This window comes from Parasteatoda tepidariorum, chromosome 2, assembly GCF_982258835.1.
Source record: "Parasteatoda tepidariorum strain Cologne lab strain chromosome 2, Ptep-v5.0, whole genome shotgun sequence".
In the NCBI taxonomy this organism is placed as follows: domain Eukaryota; kingdom Metazoa; phylum Arthropoda; class Arachnida; order Araneae; family Theridiidae; genus Parasteatoda; species Parasteatoda tepidariorum.
In genome coordinates, this window is record NC_141756.1 from 131147725 (window position 1) to 131171006 (window position 23282).

General features: G+C 29.3%; 1 protein-coding gene across 2 annotated transcripts in view; it reads right to left on the reverse strand.

The window, feature by feature from the left end:
- Positions 1-1553: 1553 nt before the first annotated feature.
- LOC147816233 (histone deacetylase 9-like) overlaps positions 1554-23282 on the reverse strand; it is a 163336-nt gene continuing 141607 nt past the window's right edge. For both annotated transcript variants that reach the window (XR_015431892.1, XR_015431893.1), the window contains exons 12-13: positions 14116-14289; positions 1554-3813 (exon numbers count right to left, since the gene is read on the reverse strand). The gene's annotated coding sequence lies outside the window, so the exon portion shown is untranslated. The remainder of the gene's footprint in view (positions 3814-14115; positions 14290-23282) is intronic.

A 23282-nucleotide genomic window follows, 5' to 3' on the forward strand; every position in this document is an offset into this window, starting at 1 on the left:
TAAAACATGACTGTAATATATTTAGAATGATTTAGCTGATTTTAATTGTTGATTTTGATTGATGATTTAATGATTTGATATTTAGAATGATTAGGCTGATTTTAAAGTAAATGGGATGAATTGCAACAACAAAAAAAGGATTACTATACATTACTAACATTTTAACTATTTGTGTAATAAGTACCATTAAAAAAAGTAAATAACTTTAACTAGGAAGAAATTTCTTTCAGAAAAAATTAAAAAATATCCGTATTATTAAAGTTTATTCGCACAGTAAAAATTTTAACAAGTGCAATCTTATTAATAATCTATTTTGATATTGGGAAAGATTGCGGCACCCCCCTATATTTTGAGGGTCAGAAATTAAAATCTGTTAAAAAAAAGTTATGTTTATTCAGAGAAAGAACGTTTTTGTTTATGATTTCGTAACTTAAAATATCGTCCACACAAATTACTACGTTTGAAGTCTCCTCTCGGAAACATTTAGTTTGAGTCCTAGAACGAGAAAATCCGATCATTGGACAAAAAGTTATGCACAGTGGTTTGATTTTTTTTGCACACTGTACTTGATGTATATAAATTCATAAAAATTTAAATTATTCACTTATTTCTAAAAACGAAGTTTTACTTCAAAAAAATAAAATTTGAACTTCTGCAATTTGAAGACATGAAAATATCTTTTAAATCATTGTATCAAACAACTTGTAGTAGATAAGATACTGATTGTTTCTGTCACGTCTGTTGTATCATTTTAACAGGAATTATTGTGAGCAGCAGCAGTAGACGTCTGATGCATTATTTCATCATAAAAATTACTATTAATTGAAAACTATAAATAATCAATAAATTCAATTTGAATACAATAGGCAATATGTCTATACACAATGGACAAAAAAGTTGTGAGCCCAACTCAAAAATCCTGAAAATTTCTTGAGTAAAATCATTAATGCTGCTTTTCAAAAAAAATATTGGTTTTATAAATTTAAATCACTGATATTTTCAGAACATGAAATTCTAAATAAATAATATGCAGCATAATTTAAATTAATAATTATGAATAGGTTTATTTTTATCACTAATCACATTTATTATTCTACCAGAAAAAATATTTACAAATGAAAGAGATGCCAAGTATAAATTCCAATTCTAATATTTCTAAATAAAATTGTATACAAGAATTTTTATACATATATGTGATTGATTTCTCTAAACTTTTGGACCTTGGATTTCGGGATCGCGGTTAGAGAAAAATCTGGAAATCCGGATTTTTTTCCGGAGCACAATCTTCTCTGCAGTAAGTTAAAAAATTAAAAAAAGTCAATAAAAGCTATTTAAATAAAAGACTGTTTCCTTAATAAAATCCACCTGGCTTGGAGTTTTTTTAGAATACACAGACAAATGCTACACTGCTAACAAATGCTAACTATGGACCAACAGTTTGAAGACACCATTTCTGGTGGGATAAAGGTTTACTACTATAGGCTAACAGTTGAAGACAAAATTCAAACTGTTATTTCAAGGACAAAAACTTTTATAGTTCTCTCTTGTTGCGCCATATTATTTTGCGGGTAGAATAAAAAAATTTTGGCAGTTTAATATGTACTAATAATTTCCAGCAACGAGCTGTTTGAAAGTAAAAATGAATTATTTTGTAAGCCAAAATATAGTTAAAAATTTATTTAATCCAAAACTGTTTTTAACAAATGAATATTTTATTTGGATTAACAATGTCGTAAACTTGGCTTAAATTTGAAGGCGAAATTTAAATGTCTGTTCTTTTTCGTCGAAAACTAACTATAATTTATTTTGAAGATTATTATGCCTTTTTTTGTGGAGAAATTACGAAACATTTATTGGATGTCAATTTTCTGATTTCGATATTAAATTCAAACATTTAGTTTTCTTTTGTTGTCAAAAATCAGCGAAAAACTGTTGGCATTTTTTAGCGGTCAAGCAAACGAAACTTTTTGGAGATCAAATTTAAGTTACCAATTTTCTATAATTTTTATTGCTGTTTAATAAATTTTATAAATTGCCAGAAAATTGTAATTATAAAGGGTCACTAAAGGAACTGTCAGAAACGGTCGCAACGCCATTTTCTTAATGATGTTATTTCCTATAACCATTTGGGCAAAAAAGCATCTCTTAAATTAATAAAAATGAAAAGTATTTGTGTGCATCAAAATTCAAGTTCATAGGAGAAATAGTTTTTAAAAAAAGTATGTAACCTGTGTTTGGAAATTGCAGTTTTGAGAAAGAGAAAAAAAAAGTCAGCAAAAGGGACAAGTAGCAACATTAATAAGTTACACTAAGAGTTTTTTTCTTCAAAAAACAAGCAAACATAAATAGTATTACTCTAACTAGAATAAAAACTTAAAATCTATATATATATTTCTCTTACACGGCACCAAAAAAAAGCCTCATTGCAACTCCCCGAATGGCAACGTTAGAAAATCGACCAATGATTGCTAATAAAAATGTCACATGGCAAATGTCACATGAGGTGGCTCAACATATAGCGCTTTTAAAAACGGAAACAATAACCAGAGTTAGCATTATCAGGTTGTTCAGTTCAGATTCATGCCCTTATAACATGATAATATTTAATTTAAACTCAATTAGGAATTAATTAGGCTGGCCTTCTCCATGACTATAAATAAGTCACAAGGTCAGACTTTTGAGAAAATCAGTTTAGTATTGACTAAACAAGTTTTTAGTTACGGACAACTTTATGTTGGCCTGTCAAGAGTTAAGTCATTTGACAGCCTTTCAGTAATTGCTCCAAGATGCCAAATCTATAATTGCGTTTTCAAAGAAATTCTAAATGCTTAGTGTTAATTTCTTAGAGCTTTGCAGAAAAAAATGTTTTTTGGAAAAAATTTAATTGAAACTTCTATTGGCAGTAAGCAAGGGAAACTGTCAAAATCAAAACTCCCCGATTAGAAATGCAGCATGGCGACCTCTACGTGGTATTTCTCGGGTAATGCTAGCAGCCATGCATTTTAATTTACTGTATGTAAAACATCCTTATTTTGTTCTAAAATGTTATGTACTTTATCACAAATGTTAATTAATATAGAAATTGATTTCAATAATGCTGATCACCAAAAAATATTTCATTTGGCGATAAAACAAATTTTTGTGTTCTTGAAAATGAAAGACTTTTTGAGGGTTATTATCTCACAAGGAAAAGTTAGGGTTTAAAGTTTATATTTTTAAATAATAAAATTTTTTTCTAAAACTTTCAGAATTTCTAGCATTAACTAATTTATTATACACATTTAGTTGAATTTAGGTGAGCAACTGCAATATTTGATAACTTATTTTGCTAATATGTTTCTCATTTAGCTAATGTTTTGATTTTTTCACCATGTATAATCTAAATAGCTAATATACTTTTTTAAAAGCCAATAAGAACATTGATAGAATTCTTCTACATAAGTACAATACTATGTCTTTGATGATAAAATACTATGTCTTTGATGATAATATACTATGTCTTTGTGCTAGAACATTGTGTTCATTGGCGAGCGAGCGCAGCGAGCCATGGTTCACGGCGTGAACTACATAGGATTGCGTAGCAATTCTCGGGGGTTGGCGAGCGTTAGCGAGCAGGGGGCGGAACCTCTTAGTATTTTTTATTCCTTATTGAGAAGTGAAAATTGAACTAAATATTTGGTCGGCACTGGGAGATCTTAAAATGAATGGAACATGAGAATGAAATTCGTACCTGAATTATGGTGTATCACATTATACACCTGAATCAACGTCATCAGGACTCAACTCTATCAGGAAAGAAGGCCACATCTTGTTCTGTAAAAATTACAAAGAAAATTATAAGAGAATAAACGTGGTAATCGACATTTCAAATAATAAATTACAATAAAAATTTATTCAAAAAATAGTGACACTTATATTTTACAAAACGAATGTGTGCAAGGTGCAAAAGATTACGAGAACAGGGAGGAATGAGACAATAACTTATAGTTTGTCTATTTAAAAAATCACCTTAGGACTAAGTTTAAAGCCGTCTACTGCTATGGAAACCAGAAAAATAGCAGAAAAAGTTTATCACAAGAGGGTGCTTTTCTCCCCTGATTCCCTTTCTCTCACCAAACCTATCTTAAATATTGACCCAACACTCCAACTTGAAATAGTTCGTCACCGTCTCTGCTCCAGACGAATGGCGAGGGGAGTTCTTTCAATAGAACGACTGTAAAAGAGATGGTTTAAGTAAGTATTTCACGTGTTTTGAAAAAGCGGACTGTGATTGCCTTGCTTAATTATTTTTTTTTTTTTAAATTTCAAGATAGGCTAATCATTTAAAATAAATTATCATTAAACATAAGCATAGCTTATCGGTTTATCTTTCACTTACGCTGCATGCATGTGGTTGGTTGTCGGATTTTTTTCAAATTTCAGACCTAAAATAAGCATTTTTTTTATTGCTGAAAATTAATATCCTAACTTCACAAATGCAAAACATTTGTTCTCAAGCAGTTTTTAACATGACGTATTGTTGGCGTCCCAACAACTGATCTCCAGTTTTCCCTGTTTTATCTTTATAAAAAATTCAATGTGATAACATATTTATTACTCTATTGCTTTAAAGTGTGTATGATCTTCAAGAAATAGTTATTAAACTTAGGTAAAAAATATTTTTGTAAATACTTTTTTCAGAACTATCATCTTCGGATAGAGAGATAATAAATTCACTGTCATTGGATTCACTCTCCGAATACATCATAACTATTTTGACATGCAACGGTAACATTAATGAAAGCTAAATTGCAGAAAGTACAAATTGATTTTGATTTCAATTCAAGGCGGAAAATCTCAATGCGAAAATTGTGACGAAAGTGGGACTAGTTGCGCCATCTCTTAGCAATATTCAGAAATACAAAAGTAATCACAGGATTTAAAGAATCGAGTAGGTAGCGACGAATTCAATTTCAATGATGTAATTTTTTTTTCTTCCTCACATGGCATGAGAAGTCTACCATACGGCCACAAAAAGGCCGAGATGCGATACCAACAGAGAAAGGGTTAAAGGTAGGCATGCAAAAACAAGCTGGCATACAGGTTTGTGTGGATTTTCTTTTGCAGTAAGATAGATTTTCAGATGCCAAATGCCGATTTTTTTAATATAGTTCGCCTATTGGCCGGGATAGCCTGGTCGGTAGGGCGCTGGGCCCAAGTCCAAGAGGTCGTGGGTTCGATCCTCGCCGGCCGAAGACTGCCCGTGTAGTAAATGGTGACTGATGCACGTTAAATCTGTCGAGTCTCAAAGTCCTCCATGTTCCCATAACAAATCAATACCTCTGGGGGTACTGATCCAGGAGTTTCCTTGTCTTCTGGATTGGTTCAAAATTACAAGGCTACGGAGTTGAACGTAAGTAGTCGTAAACCCATGAAATTGGGTCGGCTGTTCAACGACGGTTATAAAATATATGTTCTCTTACTTATAGTTCAAAAATTCGGTTAAAAATTCTTACAAATGTTATTTACTTCTGAAGGTAAACTGATGAAAAATTGAGCAAAATAAAAATTTTCTTCGATGAGCTAATATACCGTGAAATAGTTTTAAATTTTCCTTCAAATCAAAATTCTGAATTATCATAATTTATCAGAAGTTGGATACAAGATGTTTTGGCCGCAACAATTTTTTTGCTTTTGAGATAAAAATATTTGGCAAACTGATTCTCCAGTAATGGTCTATTTTTGACTAAAAATATAAGCACGTGGTTGTTTGCTTAAAAATGAGTTAAAACTTTTTTTCCCCACCATATCTAGCGAAACTTTTTGTTGTTCTAACATAAGGAGGTTAATTAATAAGGCTGGTACACAGTCCTGTACTTGATCCTTTTGGTTCGTATCAGTTGAAAGCAGCGGCCAGAAATCTTGTTTTTAAGGGCAAAATTATAAGGCGGTTAAATAAAATTTTCTTTTCAGATCATAAATCGGTTGAAACTTGTTCAGACAGAACTATTTTGAGGCGTTGGCAGTAGTCTGAAAAACTGCATTGCTATTGTAGTTAACTACATACAACTATGACTACTGTATTACAAATGTAATTAACTACAATTACTTTTTTAAATGCAGTGACTACGAACTATTTTTGAAATATAGTCACTATTTCACGACGTTTACGAGACGAATTTTGTTGGAGAATTTCATTTACAACCATGTCCAAAATATTTTTGAATGAAAAAAAAATAGGCTTATTAAAAATGAGAAATAATTACGCAATGTTTTTTCATGTTTGCATGAGTCAGTTTGTTATTCTAAAGAGTTTTTCTCGAATTTTTTCTGTTAACAATTTAAACTTTTCATGACTTTATCGACGGCGCATATTTATTAAAAAAATGATAAATGAAAAAAAATTTCGAATACGTGCAATTTTGTGAAGCGTTTAATATTCTTATTTTAAAAATTAATTCAAAATTGCTTTTTTATTTCAATTGTAGTATATCAAAAATTAGTAAGAAAATATCTTTTCTTCCATTAAAATAAACGGTTCATCAATTTACAGTGCGAAAAAAAGAACCGAACTAATTTGAATAACTTTTTATCTGATGATTGGATCCTCACGTTCTAGTACTCAATCTTAATGGTTCGAGGGAGTAAATACTAATATGCTAATTAATTAATGCAGAAAACATTTTAAGCTACGAAAGCATACACATATCGTACTTTCTCTGAATAAACTTAAATTTTTTTCGGGGGATTCGGATTTCGGATCCACAAAATATAGGTGGTAGTCTCAATCGCAATCTGGGTAATATGGTTCCAATAGTTTTGTCAGGAGAGCTGTCCAAAGTTTGGACACTTAAATGTTATTTAGACTTTTTTGCATTATTTGCCATCACGCGAGGACTTTTTAAGCGAATTGAAAAGTTTTAAACGCAATTATAAAATTCGTTTATCAAAAGATAATACCATACAAAAAATAGCTTTTAGTAAGTATTTATTATTTTTAATTATTTTATTTCATAATAGACAAAAAAATTTTTTTAAATATATGCTTTCCAAACTTTTTACATCTTTTTAAAGAATTTAATTTTAAATAACCAATCGAAAAAATACCGAAAGACAGCGAAATCGTACGAATAGTTCCTGAGAATTCGAATAAATTTTAAAAATAAATTCCCCTCTCAAACCGTTTAGATCAGTGTTTCTTAACCTTTTTGGTATAATGGACCCCTTTTAAAATTTTTTAAGAAGTCACGGACGACACCCCTGTGGAAAAAGTAATTGCAAAAAACATCAATTATTAGAAAGCATTTAATTTTATTATTTTAATAGCATACAAAATTTTTTAAATTAAAATTTTTAATGTTAAGGTTGCTGCTGCTTTTCCTTAATTAACAAATTGAATTGGGGGATAGATTTTGACAAAGCAACGCGCATATCATGTTCAACATTCAATCGATTTCGATGTTTTGTTTTTATTGTCATGAGTGTGGAAAATCCCGCTTTGCAAAGATACACCGTAGCAAACGGAATTATAGCTGCCATAGATCTCTTTACAAGCAATGGGTAGGCCTCCAAACGTTTTAAAAATTTGGAGTAGTTAGCGGACCCCCAAAATATGACTCATGGACCCCTTAGGGGTTCATGAACCACAGGTTAAGAAACCCTGCTCTATGTAGTTATTAAATTGTTATTTATATTATACAGTTATTAATTGGTGAATAACATCCCTGTATTTTATTCAAATTCTTGTTTTAATATTTTATAAGCAGTACAGACAAGTAAATTGCAATCTATTTTGGGATATCTTTGTATGTGTTTTACTCTAATCATCTCTTTTTATAGAATCTCATTTTATTTTTTAAGAAAAATTATATTGTAGTAGATTGAAATGCGATTCTAGTAACTATTTTGATTTTGTTTATTCTCTGAATTCAACTTGTATTTACATATAACTTTGTATTTACATATTTTTGTTAACAGTTTTTCAATTGTGTTATGTTTCCCGTTAGTTTTTATTTTTAATCTTATTCTGATTTATTATAGTAGACTAGTCAATTACTAGTCATGAAAAAGTCATTGAAGTAATATGTGTTATAATTAGGGTTGCAAGTTTGTCAGGGAATGAATTTTCATGCTCATTTCCATGATTTATTATTCTTAAATCCAGAAATTTTTTGAAGTGCTGTGATTTTTGCAAAAATTGTTTAAACAGAGAAGTTTTTTCACCTCATTCTAATTCAAGAACACTAATTCTAACAACTATTACTACTTCTCTGCAGCTTTAAAATTGATAATTTTTTATTGATAAAATGTTTAGGAAAATAGATCAATAGCAATTTCACATGAAAATAGTTCAGAGTAGTCCAAATCTTATTAAGCTTACTATCTTTTCTGTTGCTTACTATCTTTTCAATTGTCAATTAATAAAAGCAACATGCCCTCCAAATAGTGCAATAAGCTCTTACTTTACCAAAAATGAATTGAAATGACAATTAACTGAGTGAGGAGGTAACACAGGCTATATGGCCAGGACTGTGAAATTTATAAAAAATTTCCACCAAAAAACGTATAGAAATGTTAGCAAACAAATATTTGAAGAAAGAAAAAACATAAAGAATAATTTTGCAATTTGCAATATTTATATGAATAAATTTAACGTTACATAAAACTAAATTAAATTAAATCGAACAATTTTTTCTGTTCTTTTACATGCTTATAATTGTATTCCTCGGAAATTTCTAAATTTTATGTGAAATTTGACGACAAACTTGCAACCCTAATTATAATCAATTTAAAAACACATATAATTCATTGTTAAATGATCAAAAGAAATTCTTGATCTTTAAGAATTCGTGAATCAATTTTTCAGCAAGCTGGTTTTTAGTATTTGTGTTTTGCATGTCATGTTGTTCTATTTGTTTATTACTTAATTAAAAGTTAAAAACTCATTATAAATTATTGACAAATATATTTCATTTATATGCATAATACAGTAGACCCTCAGTTATCCAACACCTCTTTCAACGCTTGTTAAACTATATTGCATTCTAGCTGATGTATTGTTTCTTTTTAGTCATTAAACTCATTAATTACTATCATGATCACAATTCTGAAAAACTCCTAGGAAATGACCAAAAAAAATTGAGAATGACTTATTTTTTAATGCTATTGTGTCATAGGATTATTTTATTTATGACAGAAAAAAAAATGCGGGTAAGACAGACATAGGATTATTCAAAGTTTCTAAATTTTAGAAGAGAGAAAATGCTATATTAACTATTGATTTTTTTAAATAATATTTCTACATTATTTTGCTATTTTACTCTAATATGATTTTACTCTCCTTATTTTTATTCTCTGCTGCCAACTCTCCTGTATTTTCTAGTAGTCTACTGGATTTTGGCCAGTTTCTCCTTGTCTACTGGTTTAAAAAAAATTCTCCTGGTTTTTGTACAATTCCCTAAAATTGAGTAAGTTTCCTAAAAGTAAGTTCCCTATTAAAATAGCATTTTTGCACTGATTGCTGCTTGCTTGAATATTTAAATATGTATTACTGATACATTATGAAGCGAGCCTCATTTATAATAATCAATTTAAAACTTTTTTCGTATTAAGAAGTACTGTTATTTTATTTATTCTGAACTCCCTTTTTCAATTAAAAGACTTTTAATTTTCTTTGAGGAACTAAATGCCTACTACTATTCAAAATTGTGTGTAAACATAATACATAGCATTTTAAGTTCATCTAATGTCAATCCTAGTTGGGCAATATTATAGTGTTTCTATTTTGATGACGTTAAAGATCCCTAAAATTCCCTATGTGTAAAATATTTAGTACATAATGCCATAATTATCATGAAATGTATGTTATTTCATAAAATCTACTGGATTTTTTCCTATCCATGTTGGCAGCTCTGTTAATCATGATTTATTTTTAAGAAAAACTTTTGTTAGACTCTCAATTTGTAGATAAAGTAAAAAAAAAAAAAAAACTTTAAACAAGTATCTAAATAATTTAAATATTTGCTTTTTGTAAAAAATAGTTTCACATGCTTTTTTATTGTGTTTTCATTATTTGAATTGATAGGTATTTTTAAACTTTTTGTTTTTTTCCTACTCCCATGCCTGATAAGGGATTATATTATCATTGCTGATTGCTTTGAGTAATTTTACTCACACTTATAAAATTGACATAAAAAGGTCAAAAAAAGGATTTCAATTTTCCAACACACCCCTAGTCTCCTGGGTGTTGTATAATTCGGGTTCTACTCTATTATTTATCATTGCATTTTGAAGTGTCTTCCCATTGTATTTCAAAAGTTATTTTGTTTTTGCCAAAAATATGTGAAAATAATTTTATTTCCTGGTCGCTAAGTTTCAATAAAATAATGACTGTTCCTAATCTGATTCTAATTTATTAGGTTAATTTTGGAGTTGAATAATTTAAATAAAGTAAAAATTGTTTTAAAAATTATTCTATTAAAACGATCATGATAATCAGAGTTTATAACATACCTAATTTTGAAAATTTTCCAATTAAACTTTCTTTTTTTATATTAGATTAAAATGAATGAAAAAGTACTATTATATATTAATTCCAATTAAAATCTGATCAATTACTAGCCTTCATACAGTCGTAAGGCATTTTATTTAAATATTTACAATGAATGTGTGGCAAAAAATTGTGTACTTAATTTTTAAAGATAATGATAAAGAGTGTCAGTGTCTGTAGAAATTTGATAACTGTTGCTAAAAACTTGTTATGTGCTTTGCTCTTTTGCAAACATCTTTATCATGTGCTTAATTTTTAAAAAAATTTTTATAACAATTATTTTTGACAGTTACATAAAAAGTGCAGGTCTTAGTATTTATTTTTAATTGACAAAGTATATATTATTTTTATTTATTTAATTAATTTTGATGTCATTGCATTAATTAAACTAAATACAAACACTATTTTACCCATAAAACATTTTTTAAGGTTAATTATTTTATGTGTAAAATGTATTCAATGCATTTAACCAACTATGAGGTATTTTTGGAGATAAATTTTATTATATAAGGTACGCTTAATTTTTAATAATATTTACTGCCAAGGAAAAAGGTTTTTTTTTATTTTAAGTAAAAGTTATTTTATTTCAGTTGTGTGATCAGTTATTAAGATTGTGTGATCTTATGTTTTTTATTATTTTGCATATTTATTAATGCTTTTTATTTAAGTTGTGGCATACTTATGTTGTAATTTGTGTCTAAATAATTAGTAAAAAAAAAGAATTATGCTCAATTTTTCTAACATTTTAATTTAAATATACATTAATATTGAAGACAAAATATGATGGTCTCAAAATATTACTAGCATGTTTAAAGCTTTTTAAATCTTGTAGTTAATGCAACATATTTCTGAAAATAAGCTCATAAGCTTGATAAAGTTTATTTTGTACATTAAAGGTTAATTTTCAAAAAAATCATACCCAATTAGAAGTTTTTTTAACAGCTTTTATTTGCTTTTAATTAGTGTTTCATGCTAACATGTTTATTTGTACGTAGATTTCATGTTTGTAATGTTTTAACCAGTTATTTAAAAAAAATTATGAAGTTCTATAATTTTTGTTAATGTTAAACTTTAGTGTTGTTTTAGCAATACTTTACAAACAGGGATAAATCATAGTTGGTTATTGTAAATTGTTTCTATAAAGGTGCAGATGACTTACTTGACACAACAGAATTAAAGGAAAATTAAAATATTTTTTAAATAATCGATTTTATGTATAAATACACCTAGTGATCTTGTATTTTGTGTGAAGTGTAAAAAAGTTCTACTTTCGATATTATTTTTGAGTTTTATGAAAATTTCAAAAAATGTCTTTATTTCATTTGATTCCAAAAAAAAAACTTAAGCCTGTTAACTCTTTTATTAAAAACAATCATTCATTATATCATTTATTATTATAGTAATCATTTATATTATGTTATATAATAGTTATCATTTATATAAGAATTATCATTTAGAAAATAATATAATATGATAAATAATAATGATTACAATATAATGATTATTATTTAGTAATCTTTATTATTATTAATCATATTATTATTACAAAAGTAATATATTTCTCATAATATTTTTCAGTTTGTTTTAGTTTAACATTTTTGTTTATTTTCTCATACAACTCTTCAATTAAATTACTTATTAAAATGTTCAATATTGAATTTCTGAATGTTTAAAGGCACTGAAGCATAACACAAAGAATTTAATTTTACATGCCTGATTTTAGCAATGTACTGCCCATTATTAATATACACATTTTTGAGGAGTACGTTTAAATTAAATCTGACTTATTTGCAATTTCAGTCTTGTGTATTTTTGTTGTACTCATTTTTGTTGATTTGTTTTGTCATAAATTTTATTTTCCTGTGCTTTGCGTTTAAATATTTTTTTCTTTACAAATTTATTTCAACTTATGTAAATAAGGGAATGGGAAAAAAACTGAAGTGTTGCTATTTGATTGAAATATCTTTTTTAACTTATATATAAAATTTATTAAAGAATATCCGGACATAATCTGAATTCATGAGAAATTTGTTCATTTAAATTAATGCTTTTTTCTTTTTCTTTCATTTAAAAAAAAAGTATGATTTTGCTTTATTTTATAAAGATAAGGTTCTTTATTGATCTCTTTTTTTATTGAATGTGCTTCTTTAATATATTACAGGATTCATGAAGTCTTGGTTAAAATCATGTTTCAAGTGACCTTTTTATTATGAAGTCTTTTTCAGAAAATAACTTTTTGCAAAATGTAGTTAAACTTGTCATTGATAAAAATTATTTATCTGCAGTCAATTTGTAATAACTTAAGTCTAGAATGACCAAGAAAAACAAATTCGTCTTTCAGAAGGTTTGGGCTTTCAAACATTGATTTTACATTTTTATTTATTTTTCTTCACAGAGAATTGATTCTTCAGAGGCAAAAAAAAAAAATTCTCCAAACAAGAAATTTTCATTTTTTGGTTTAAAATTACCCTTAATATTATCTTCTTTTTTTTAAGTTACTATGGCTTTTTCAAAATATTTTTGGAAAGTAAAGTTTATATATTGTTAAAAGTTTTTCGTTAATAATTTGAATTTATAAAATTCATGAATAAAATATAATAGCTTATGCTCTAAAAAATAATAAAAATTTGTTGAAATAGTTATAATTTATGAAACTAAATTTCAGTTGCATTTCATAAACTTAGGAAATCCTAAGTAATTATCAAATTGACTTATAAAGTTATTTATTATATTTAACATAACAGAAAATGTTACTGTTGATTTTTTTGCAGGGAACTTTAACTAAATATTGAATTGCGAATAAATTTTTTTTTTATTATTATATAATTTTATTTTATTATTTTTATAAGCATGTATTAAAATAAGTCCTTTTAAAGACGTCGCAATTCGATAGTTTACACAATGTCTTCCTTTAGTTGCGTGTTTTTCCACTCTCAAAATCCGTTAAAACATCAAATAATAAGAACTAGATCATTTTTTTCTGACGAAATATTACCATATATAGATAAAATGTAGTCTAGAATTCTAGAAAAGTCTAAGAATTTTATTTTTGAAATTTCATGAACTTGATGATAAAACAAGTTTGAAAAAAGGTTTAAAAAATCATTTGCTCTAAAGATTACGCCTTTACTGATCTCTAAAAAAAATTGTTTTTAAATATGTTTTGCATATTGGTTTATAAATTATTTTACACGAGCAGTTTATTAACAATATTAGATGTAAAAGCTGAATTAATCATATTTCTTATTGAAAATGCATATTAACAAAATCCTTAAGGACTTATGCATTATCAAGACTTCATATATTTGACAGAGCAATCAGATTGTTAAATTAAATTATTGATACGAACAAAAGGTTCCATTTTAGTACAAGTTCCCCCCCCCCCCCTCGTCATTTCTATGGTGTTTCTAGTTTAAGAAGATATAAAATTTATGAAAAGTTCCATTTATCTCTTTTGAAGTTGTGTTGTAATATAGGTACTGTAGTTGATAATAAATTCTATTTCCTTTTAATGTAATAAAGTAAGAATTCGGTTCATTGTTCCTGTACAGAAAGGTGCAATAAAAGTTGTTATTGTAAATACTTGCCTCATTGTTTTTCTTTGCTAGTTGCAGCGCTCACTCTGCTCGGCTTCTGCTCAGGTGCGTCCTCTCAGAGAAATTCCATCCAGCAGATGATGTCATAGCAATAGATCCATCAAAGTGGGAATCAAGTGCAGACTCCGGAATTTGAAGTAATGTCCATCACCAAACATTTGGGAACTGAAAAAAGTGTGAGGAGCTTTGTTAATAATTTATATATATATAAATTATTAACAAAAATTGTAAAATTTAATGCATTTTGCATTACAAATTTCGTCAAATTCAATCTTTCTTTTTAACTCAAATTAAAGGTCTCGTGATTTATTTTTCCGGAATATAAACGGTTACAAATACTTGAAGTTAGAGATTTTTTTTACACGCCGGGAATTTTTCTATATGTATATTTGAGATTTAACAAGTCTACGAATTGAAATGTGATTATTTTAACACAATTCAACAAACTATTATATATACTTACGTAGTAACTTATAGCGCCACTTTGTGGGCCCCCTATTAAACCTATAATTATTTCCTTTTGTAGGGTACGCTAGTACCCGGTAATATAATACGTGGTCCAATTTAAATATTAAGGGGAGATATAGGGCCATGTTGTAATACAAAATATTGGCTTGGAATTTCATCATTTTAACGCTATTTAACACACTTTTATATATATATATATATATAAATATATATATATATATATATATATATATATATATATATATATATATATATATATATATATACTTACGTAGTAACCTATAGGGCAACATTGTGTACCCCTAATAAGCCTATAATTATTTCCCCTGGTAGGGTACACTATTACCCGTAATTTTGAACCGAAGGGAACTCCTGTATCACGTATTTGGAGAAATTTACCTTCGTAGAGGTTTTTTTGATGCAACTAACCCTCATTGGTGCATCATGAAGAAGAAAAGTTCCCACGGTTAGCCTGACGAATATGGGGGCCAATGATCCGTATACCGCTGAGGACATTTTACGTCAAGCACTGTAATCGGTGCGAGCTAGGTGCGAAATTTGTATCGACTAGTCACAGTTGGGATTCGAACCAGGTTCACAATATTGGAAGGCAAACGCCTTATCCCCTGAAAATGTGCACGTGCATTATCAAAAAACGCGTTTATGTTTTGGATATTTCACGAATTTATGCTTAAAGAGCCGCGATGGCTCAGGGGATAGAGCGTTCGCTTTCCAATAAGGCGAACCTGGTTCGAATTCCAGTCGATACGAATCCCGCATCCGGCTTCCACCGACCACAATGCTGACGTGAAATATCCTCAGTGGTAGACGGATCATGGGTTAGAGTCCCTTTGCCATCTGGCTAATAGTGGGAGGTTCTTGCTGTCTTCTTCTCCATGTAACGCGAATGCGGGGTAGCTCCATCCCGAAGACAAATTTCTCCCAATACTCGATCCAGGAGTTCCTTGTCTTCTGGATTGGGCTAAAAATTACAAGGCTACAGAGTTGAACATTAGTAGTCGTAAATCCATAAAGTTGGGTTGGCTGTTCAACGACGGTTATAAAATAAAATTTAAGCTTAAACAAAAAAAAAAAAAAAAAAAAAAACTCCGGATCCGAACCATTGCGAAATAAGACCATTGAGATCTCCAAAGTCTTTAATCGACGTCACAAACAGTAGTTGTTAACCGACAATTTTAAATATTTGTTATTGAACTTCGTTTTTTCCATCGGTTATGCTATATCATTGTATAAATAATATTGTATTTATACATGTACAGTACCGAAATGTAAAAGTTTTTGTAAGAATGGGCCTAATGTTTTAGATTACAAATTACCCGTTAATAAGGAGTTAAGACAAAAATGGAATCATTCGATTCTGTCGTATGCCTGTTAAGGCAGAGGCGTGCGATTGTTCTTGTTTTCCAAAAGCACCTATGACCAGGAATTCTACTTCTGCCACACCATACGTCACACCCGTTTATAGGGCGGACCAATTCATACATCCATTCATTCATCCCCAGATTGTCATTTTGACCTGAATCAGAGGACGATCCATCGCCAGGTCTGTACCCTCAGAGGTATAATTTGTTATGAGAACATGGTGAACATTCTGACTCGGCAGATTTAACGTGCATCAGTCACCATTTACTACACGGGGAGTCTTCGGCCGGCGAATACACGAACTCTCGGACATGGTCCCGGCGCCCTACCGACCAGGATATCCCGGCCTTAAACCAGGTTTTTCATGAAGATTGGCATCAGATGAAACCGTCACACATAATATCCCCATTTTAAACATTTCAAAAAAGCAAAAGTGTGATCTTAATTACCAACTCAGTATATTTTAGGTAATAAAAAAATACTGATTAGAAATGTGGAAACTTTCACACATTCTTCTATTCAATGCTTACATTTAAAAAGTCGGAATGGCTTAATTCTAAAAAAAAAAAATCTGCATGAAGTCTTTTCATCTTGAGATTTCAGTCCCGCTGAAATGTATTAAATCCTAGCAATATGAATTAAACTCACATTTCTTAAGAGTTTCAGCTCTATACATATTTCTAAATAAAAATCGCATTTTTTTTAGTCATTTAAAGCTCTGGCCCCTGGAGTATTCAGTCATAAGATCTTCATATAAATTAATAAAATTTTCCGTTACAGTTTTCGAATTTATTTTTTTATAGTTTTAACTAAGGAAATAAGAATTTCAATTAAGGAATTAGTACTTTCACAAGGATCTGCGTTTGTGTAATAATCAAAAGCTTTGAAAGCTATAAAATCTTCAGCGCAATGGGAACTATTTGCTGTTTTAATAGAATTGTATTTCGAGGATATAAAGCAGTTCAGAAAACTTCATTGTTAGTGTGTACACTTTTGTCAGTAGAAAATTATCTTTGTCGAGATTGCTTAGCATAATGGAGAATTTGTATAGCTAGAATATTACGTTCGTGTAATAATGGAAGATTAAGATTTAATAATGGTTTTGACAAAGTCTTTCAGCATTTGGAAAACTAGAATTCTGACGAAACTAAGTGAACCATTTGGACAGTTTATTTTATTCAGAAAATTTTGTTCTATTGAACTTACTCTCAAAATGTTAAACAATTTTTTTTTTTTTCTTGATTTTGAAAGTTTTAAAAATGCTCTAAAAAACTTTACTAGTCTAATTTTTAAATACAAAAACTGTTTAGATGTGGTAACCAGGTGTATAAAGAGCTTTCAATGAATAAGAAGAATTACATAAAATAACAAAATTTAGTTTAACATACTAGTACACAATGAGAAAAATTCTTTAACCGACGCAGATCAGACGCCAGTATTTCTTATATATTTTTTCAAGATCTCTAATTACAAGTGAAAATATATTTTTAATTCTAAAAACAATTCAATAGTTACTGAAAAATCGTCACTTTATACTAAACTATAAAAGCCAAATACGAAATTTTCAGTCATATTTCCAAAATTTGATTTTTTAAATTATCCGTAAAATTGGAAAATTAGGAATGATATTTAATAATGGTTTTAAAAAGATCTCTGCCCTCCGCACCAGTATTTGGAAAATTCTGAAGCAACTAAGAGAAACATTTGAGCAGTTAAATAAATTCTTTAAATTTGGTTCTATTGAACCTAGTCTCAAAATTTAGCTTAAAATTTTTTTGAAACTTTTTAAATTAAATTTTAAGTAACTTTATTAGTCTAATCTTTAAATACAAAAACTTTTTAAATCCGGAAACTACGTGTAAAAAAGCTTTCAATGAATAAAAAGAATTACATAAAATAACGAACTTAGTTTGTTAGCCTACCAACGCACAATTCCTTAAAGTTTGACGTAGGTGAGCCAGTTTTTCTTTTATATACTTTTGACACATTAATTGCAAGTAAAAATATATTTCGGTATAATAAATCCTAAAATCAGTCTAATATTTACTAAAAATCTAAAATAATCTGAAATCTATACTGAAATACATAATCCAAAAAGTAGTTTTAATTTTTTTTATTTATAGTCAAAAATTTAATAATTGATTTTGTTAATTAAGGAAACTTCAATGATGAATTACTATTTCTTAGATGTAATAAATTTTTAATAAGTGTAAATTTTTAAATTTAGAAGTGAGCCGCGTTGCAAGAATTTTACCTTTACAGCAACAAAAAAAATTGACATTCTCAATTTCATAACCAAGAATGATCAAAATTCTAACTATAATACAGGGTGTTTATAAAGTCCAGGACCCATTCTGATGTTTAATAACTCATAAAATAATAAAGATAGATTAAAATTAATAACATAAATGGTTAGATAGACTCAAAAAGTTCCATGACCCTTGTCAATAAACTTCCACGCGTGCCCCCTTCGTGGCACGGAAAATATCAAGTCGATAGTCAATTTCACGCCAGGTAGCTGCAAGCATGTCTGCATCCATGTCGGCGAATTGGATCTCCCCGCCCAATCCATCTTCCTGGAAAATGGCCATTCAAAGAACTACGAACGATGATACCCCAATGAGGTGGTGCACCATCTTGTTGCAAAGAGACATGTGTCTGAAGCTTTTCTAGTTGTGGAAATACGAAGTTTTCGTTCGTAGTTCTTTGAATGACCATTTTCCAGGAAGATGGATTGGGCGAGGAGGTCCAATTCCTTGACCACCCAGATCACCTGATATAACGCCACTGGACTTTTTTCTTTGGGGATTTATAAAGGACAATGTTTACAGGAGGATCGTGTCGAACATTGATAACCTAAAAGCCAGAATTACAACCGCAATAGCCTCTGTGCATGCCGACATGCTTGCCGCTACCTGGCGTGAAATTGACTATCGACTTGATATTCTCCGTGCTACGAAGAAAACACACGTGGAAGTTCATGGACAAGGGTCATGAAACTATTTGAGTCTATCTAACCATTTATGTTATTAATTTTAATCCATCTTTATTATTTTATGAGTTATTAAACATCAAAATGGGTCCGAGACTTTATAAACACCCTGTATTTTCAATTGTTTTGACTTTTATGCAATATAATGAAAAAGTAAGACATGTTTAATACAATTTCTGCTTCAAAGAACTAATAACACTTCATTAACTTTATTGGAAATGCGTACACTTTAATCAGTCATATGCTTATCATAATGGAGAATTTATAGAACTAAAATATTACGTTCGTGTCACAAAGGAAAATTAAAAATTGAAATTTAAGAAAAGGTCTCTTCCCATCCCTTCAACATTTGGAAAATTGGAATTCTGAAGAAACTAAGTGAATCATTTGAACAGTTGATTTCATTTAGTAAATTTTGTTCCATTTAACCCAGGGCTCGAAAAACCGCACGTCCGCCCGTCCTCGGCGGTCAAAAATTCCCCGCGGACAGCAAATTTCTCGAATCCGACGTCCGCGCGGACGGCCATTTTCCCGTTGATGTTCGTGATACATTTTCAATTTTTGTCATCTTACAAGAGTCAAGCACCTCACTTCTAAAATGACCCTCTAATCTAGAAATCCCGTTAATTCCTTCGTCAGACCAAATGCGCATGCTCACGTAATTGGTAAACAAAAGAAAAGTTGATCTGTGCATGTGCATTTGGACAGGTCTTAAACAAGAAGCGTAAACGCAATTATGAAAATCTACCTAAATTTAGATAGAGTCGTTGTACGTAAAAATAAGATCATTACATCAAAAGTTATTCAAAATGGTTCGTTTTTAGTGTGCACTGTACATATAAGGCAAGCTAATCTAGATGATAGTGCAGAATTTATTTTGTTGTTAGGTAGTCTTACAGATATGTGTAGCATGTTCATTTGTTATTTCTTGTTTACTGTTGTCTTATTTCAGCCAAAAACTTTTTATCAGTGATCGAACTTACGACGATTTTCAATGATATTCCCTACATTAGGTTAAAATTGAGGCGAACTTTAATAAGTGGTTTTTAAATTTTTAGGTACTTTCTTGAATTCACACTCATTCTGATTGAACGCAACAGTCTTTGCAGAAACTCATCGAATGCAACACATTTCTGATCCTCATAAAGTAATAAATTGTCCTCCCGGTCAAATGACCGGTTGTGGTAGAATACAACAAGTATTATTCGAAACAAACAAAATATAAAAAAAATTATATAGATTATTAACTGTATATAATTGTTAGAAAAAGTCAGGAAGTCAAATGTGCAAAAAGATCATAAGCGCATTTTCGATGTTCTTAAACGGTTATTTGACCAGTTAAGGTATGTTTAGTGTTAATTTGGAAAACGCTTTAAAGCAAATTTAAATGTTTTGTTTTCCAGATAATATTATAGTTAAAACTTTGCTTAGACAGAACTTCTTTTTGGCAAGTGGGTTAAAGAAGAACTACAATGGATCATAAATTTGACGCGATGTGATATTTTGGCTATTTTTTCTTAGGTGGGTTTAGTTCACAAACATTTTTGTTTGGCTAGAATAGTCTATTGATTTCCTCTACTGGGCTAATGTTTATATCTGAAACTTTTGGTTGCCAACTTCAAAATTAGCCAAAATGTGTTTTGATGGATAATTTGATTTGTTAACTATATTCAACAATTAGCTTTAATTTGAAGGAAAACTTAATCCTGCGATTTATGTATCCAAAATTAGCTAAATTATTTCATATAGTATAAAAAAAAGAAAGATAATATAAATATTTAAGGAAGGGCGCCAGTACGAGATCTGCCATAGGCGCCTCTAATTCCATCTGACTATCTAGTTTCCAATCGTATCGTGGGTTTCGCGCTCAAGCGATTTACGGCAATGGATTGTATGCGTTTTGTGCTTGCACATTTTTGTTCTATTACCCTCACATTGTATATATATATATATATGCACACAATATAAGAAAAATAATCTGTATTCACACAGATTCCCAAGAAATCCATGCGGATTTTTGATCGTTTTTTCAATGTGGCTTATGAAATTTCAACATTTTGAATATAATGTAATGATAATCGAATTTTGAATTTGATTTATCACTTTCTTTTACGAGACAGTTTCATTGCAAAACCAAAAATTTTTTTTGTACTTATTTTGGGCCATTACCAAAAATTGGTTCAAGGTCGGAGTGTCCCTTTCAAGTAATCCCTTTTTTTGACCCTCAATATAGTTATTCCATCAACGACGTTTTCCAATGTCCTTAGTTGTTGTTGGCCATTTCTGCAATATTTAGTTTAATTTCCGATATTTCGATGCGATATTATTACGAAACGCAAATTTTGAATTTGAATGATCACATATTGACGTGTGAAAATCAAGTTTCGATCGTAAACCTACGTTGTCTTAATCTCTTTTTTTTTCCGACCCTGTTTTTTGAAACTCCACTATTTTCAACGTATTACGATACTCGAATTCCGAGTTATAAAATAATCCCATTTTAACACGCTTAATTTAGCGACTATTCCAATGGGAATACATTTCCTCTTAGTTTTTCACTTTTTTTGTACGAGATTAAGACACCTGAATTTCGAATTATAGAGCAAGCACATTCTGACGCATTTTATTTGCGGCATTCACTAATGAATCGACGTCGTTTACTGATCTTTGTTCAGTTCTGCTTCGGTTTTTTTTAATATAAGATTCTAATATATGATATTTTGACACGCGATTAAAAAACTTAATAATCAATTTTTGATATTGCTCACGAAACTTTTAATACAAATTAACATCCGTTTCCGTGCATTTTTTATGAATTTATCCATTGCTACTTAGCCATTTCATATGATTTTTATTTTTTTAAAATCTGATATTTTATACAAATTTGTTTAATAGATATTATGTCGCAATATTGGCAATAATATTTTCTTTAAATTAATATTTCTTTTAAAGTTGTCCTTTTTTCTGTTAATTGTAATTTATAGTTATTTTTTGTTAAAATAGTAGACATAGTTATCTCGCATCGACCTTAATTGCAAATAGTCGAATTTTAGTTGCCATTACAGAATTTTTCTCTTCTCTCTTACAAAAATAAATCTAAAATTGCAAGAAAAACAATCAGAAATCAAATATAATATATAATAATATATAATAATATATAGTATATAATAAGTATTACAATATACAATATATAATAAGTATTTCAAAGCTCACAAGTTCGAAAATTCGCAAGAACAGTTAGAAAGAGGGTAACTCAAAAGAGATGGATTAAATTCTCAATAAATTTTTGATTTTTGTCTGATAGGTTAACAAAAAAATTGGTTGGTTAACAATTTTCTAAAAAATCTAAGGGAAAATTCTAATTCGTAGTTTCTTGGTTAAAAATAAAATTAAATACTATTTCCGTATTTTTTTAGCGGATGGAATAACTATTAAAAAAAGGCTATTGTTTAGAGTAAAAATTTAATCGTGTTTTCTAGGTCAAAATAAGCTAAAACTCCTTTTGGTCATATTTTTTGGGTGGAAAGATTAACGATTTTTTTTTTAATTTTGTTTTGGGAAAAAAAATTCAGACATTTAAAAAAAAATTTCTAACATTTTCGTTGTAACCTAGTCTTGGTGGATGCTCGAACGCAAAAACGCAAGATAGTGAAAGCAAGAGAGTGATTACATGAAAAATGATTAAGTAAAAAATTATTACGTAAAAGTGATTACGTAAAGGGTGTTTACGTAAAAAGTGATTAAGCAAAATGTTTACTCAAAAAATGCTTACTTAAAAAATGTTGACATAAAAATTATTACTTGAAAAAATGATTAGCCGAGTGGAAATCGAAATATTGGGTTCAAATCTAGACATAATCTTTGGGTCCGTGCTTCCTTATTCTGTACCATCTGATTTTTTGGAGTTCAAAAGAAATATTACTTTGTATTGAGCGCACCAGCCTGCATATATGTATGTACGAATGAATAAATCATGGCAATACTTCATGCGTCTTCACGTTTAACCTGATAAATAATCTGAAGTATTAAGTTAGTGGGTTGGATTCCATCTCTAGTTTCTTGTCCTTTAATGGCCAATGGGTGTTCTTTTGAAATGTGCACACAAGCCTTTATTTATTTATAGTTGCAGATGTGCAGACATGTAAGCTCATCAGAAAGTACGACTGTATCCTGTAATCCTTTGCTTTAATTTATCAAATGTTTACAAAAAACTGTTGTGGCCACTATATTTTTCAGCAGGTTAGTCGAGGGCTTATACTGTCTTAATATTGATCAATATTTAAAAGCAATATTAAATTTTTCAGTTTTTAAATTG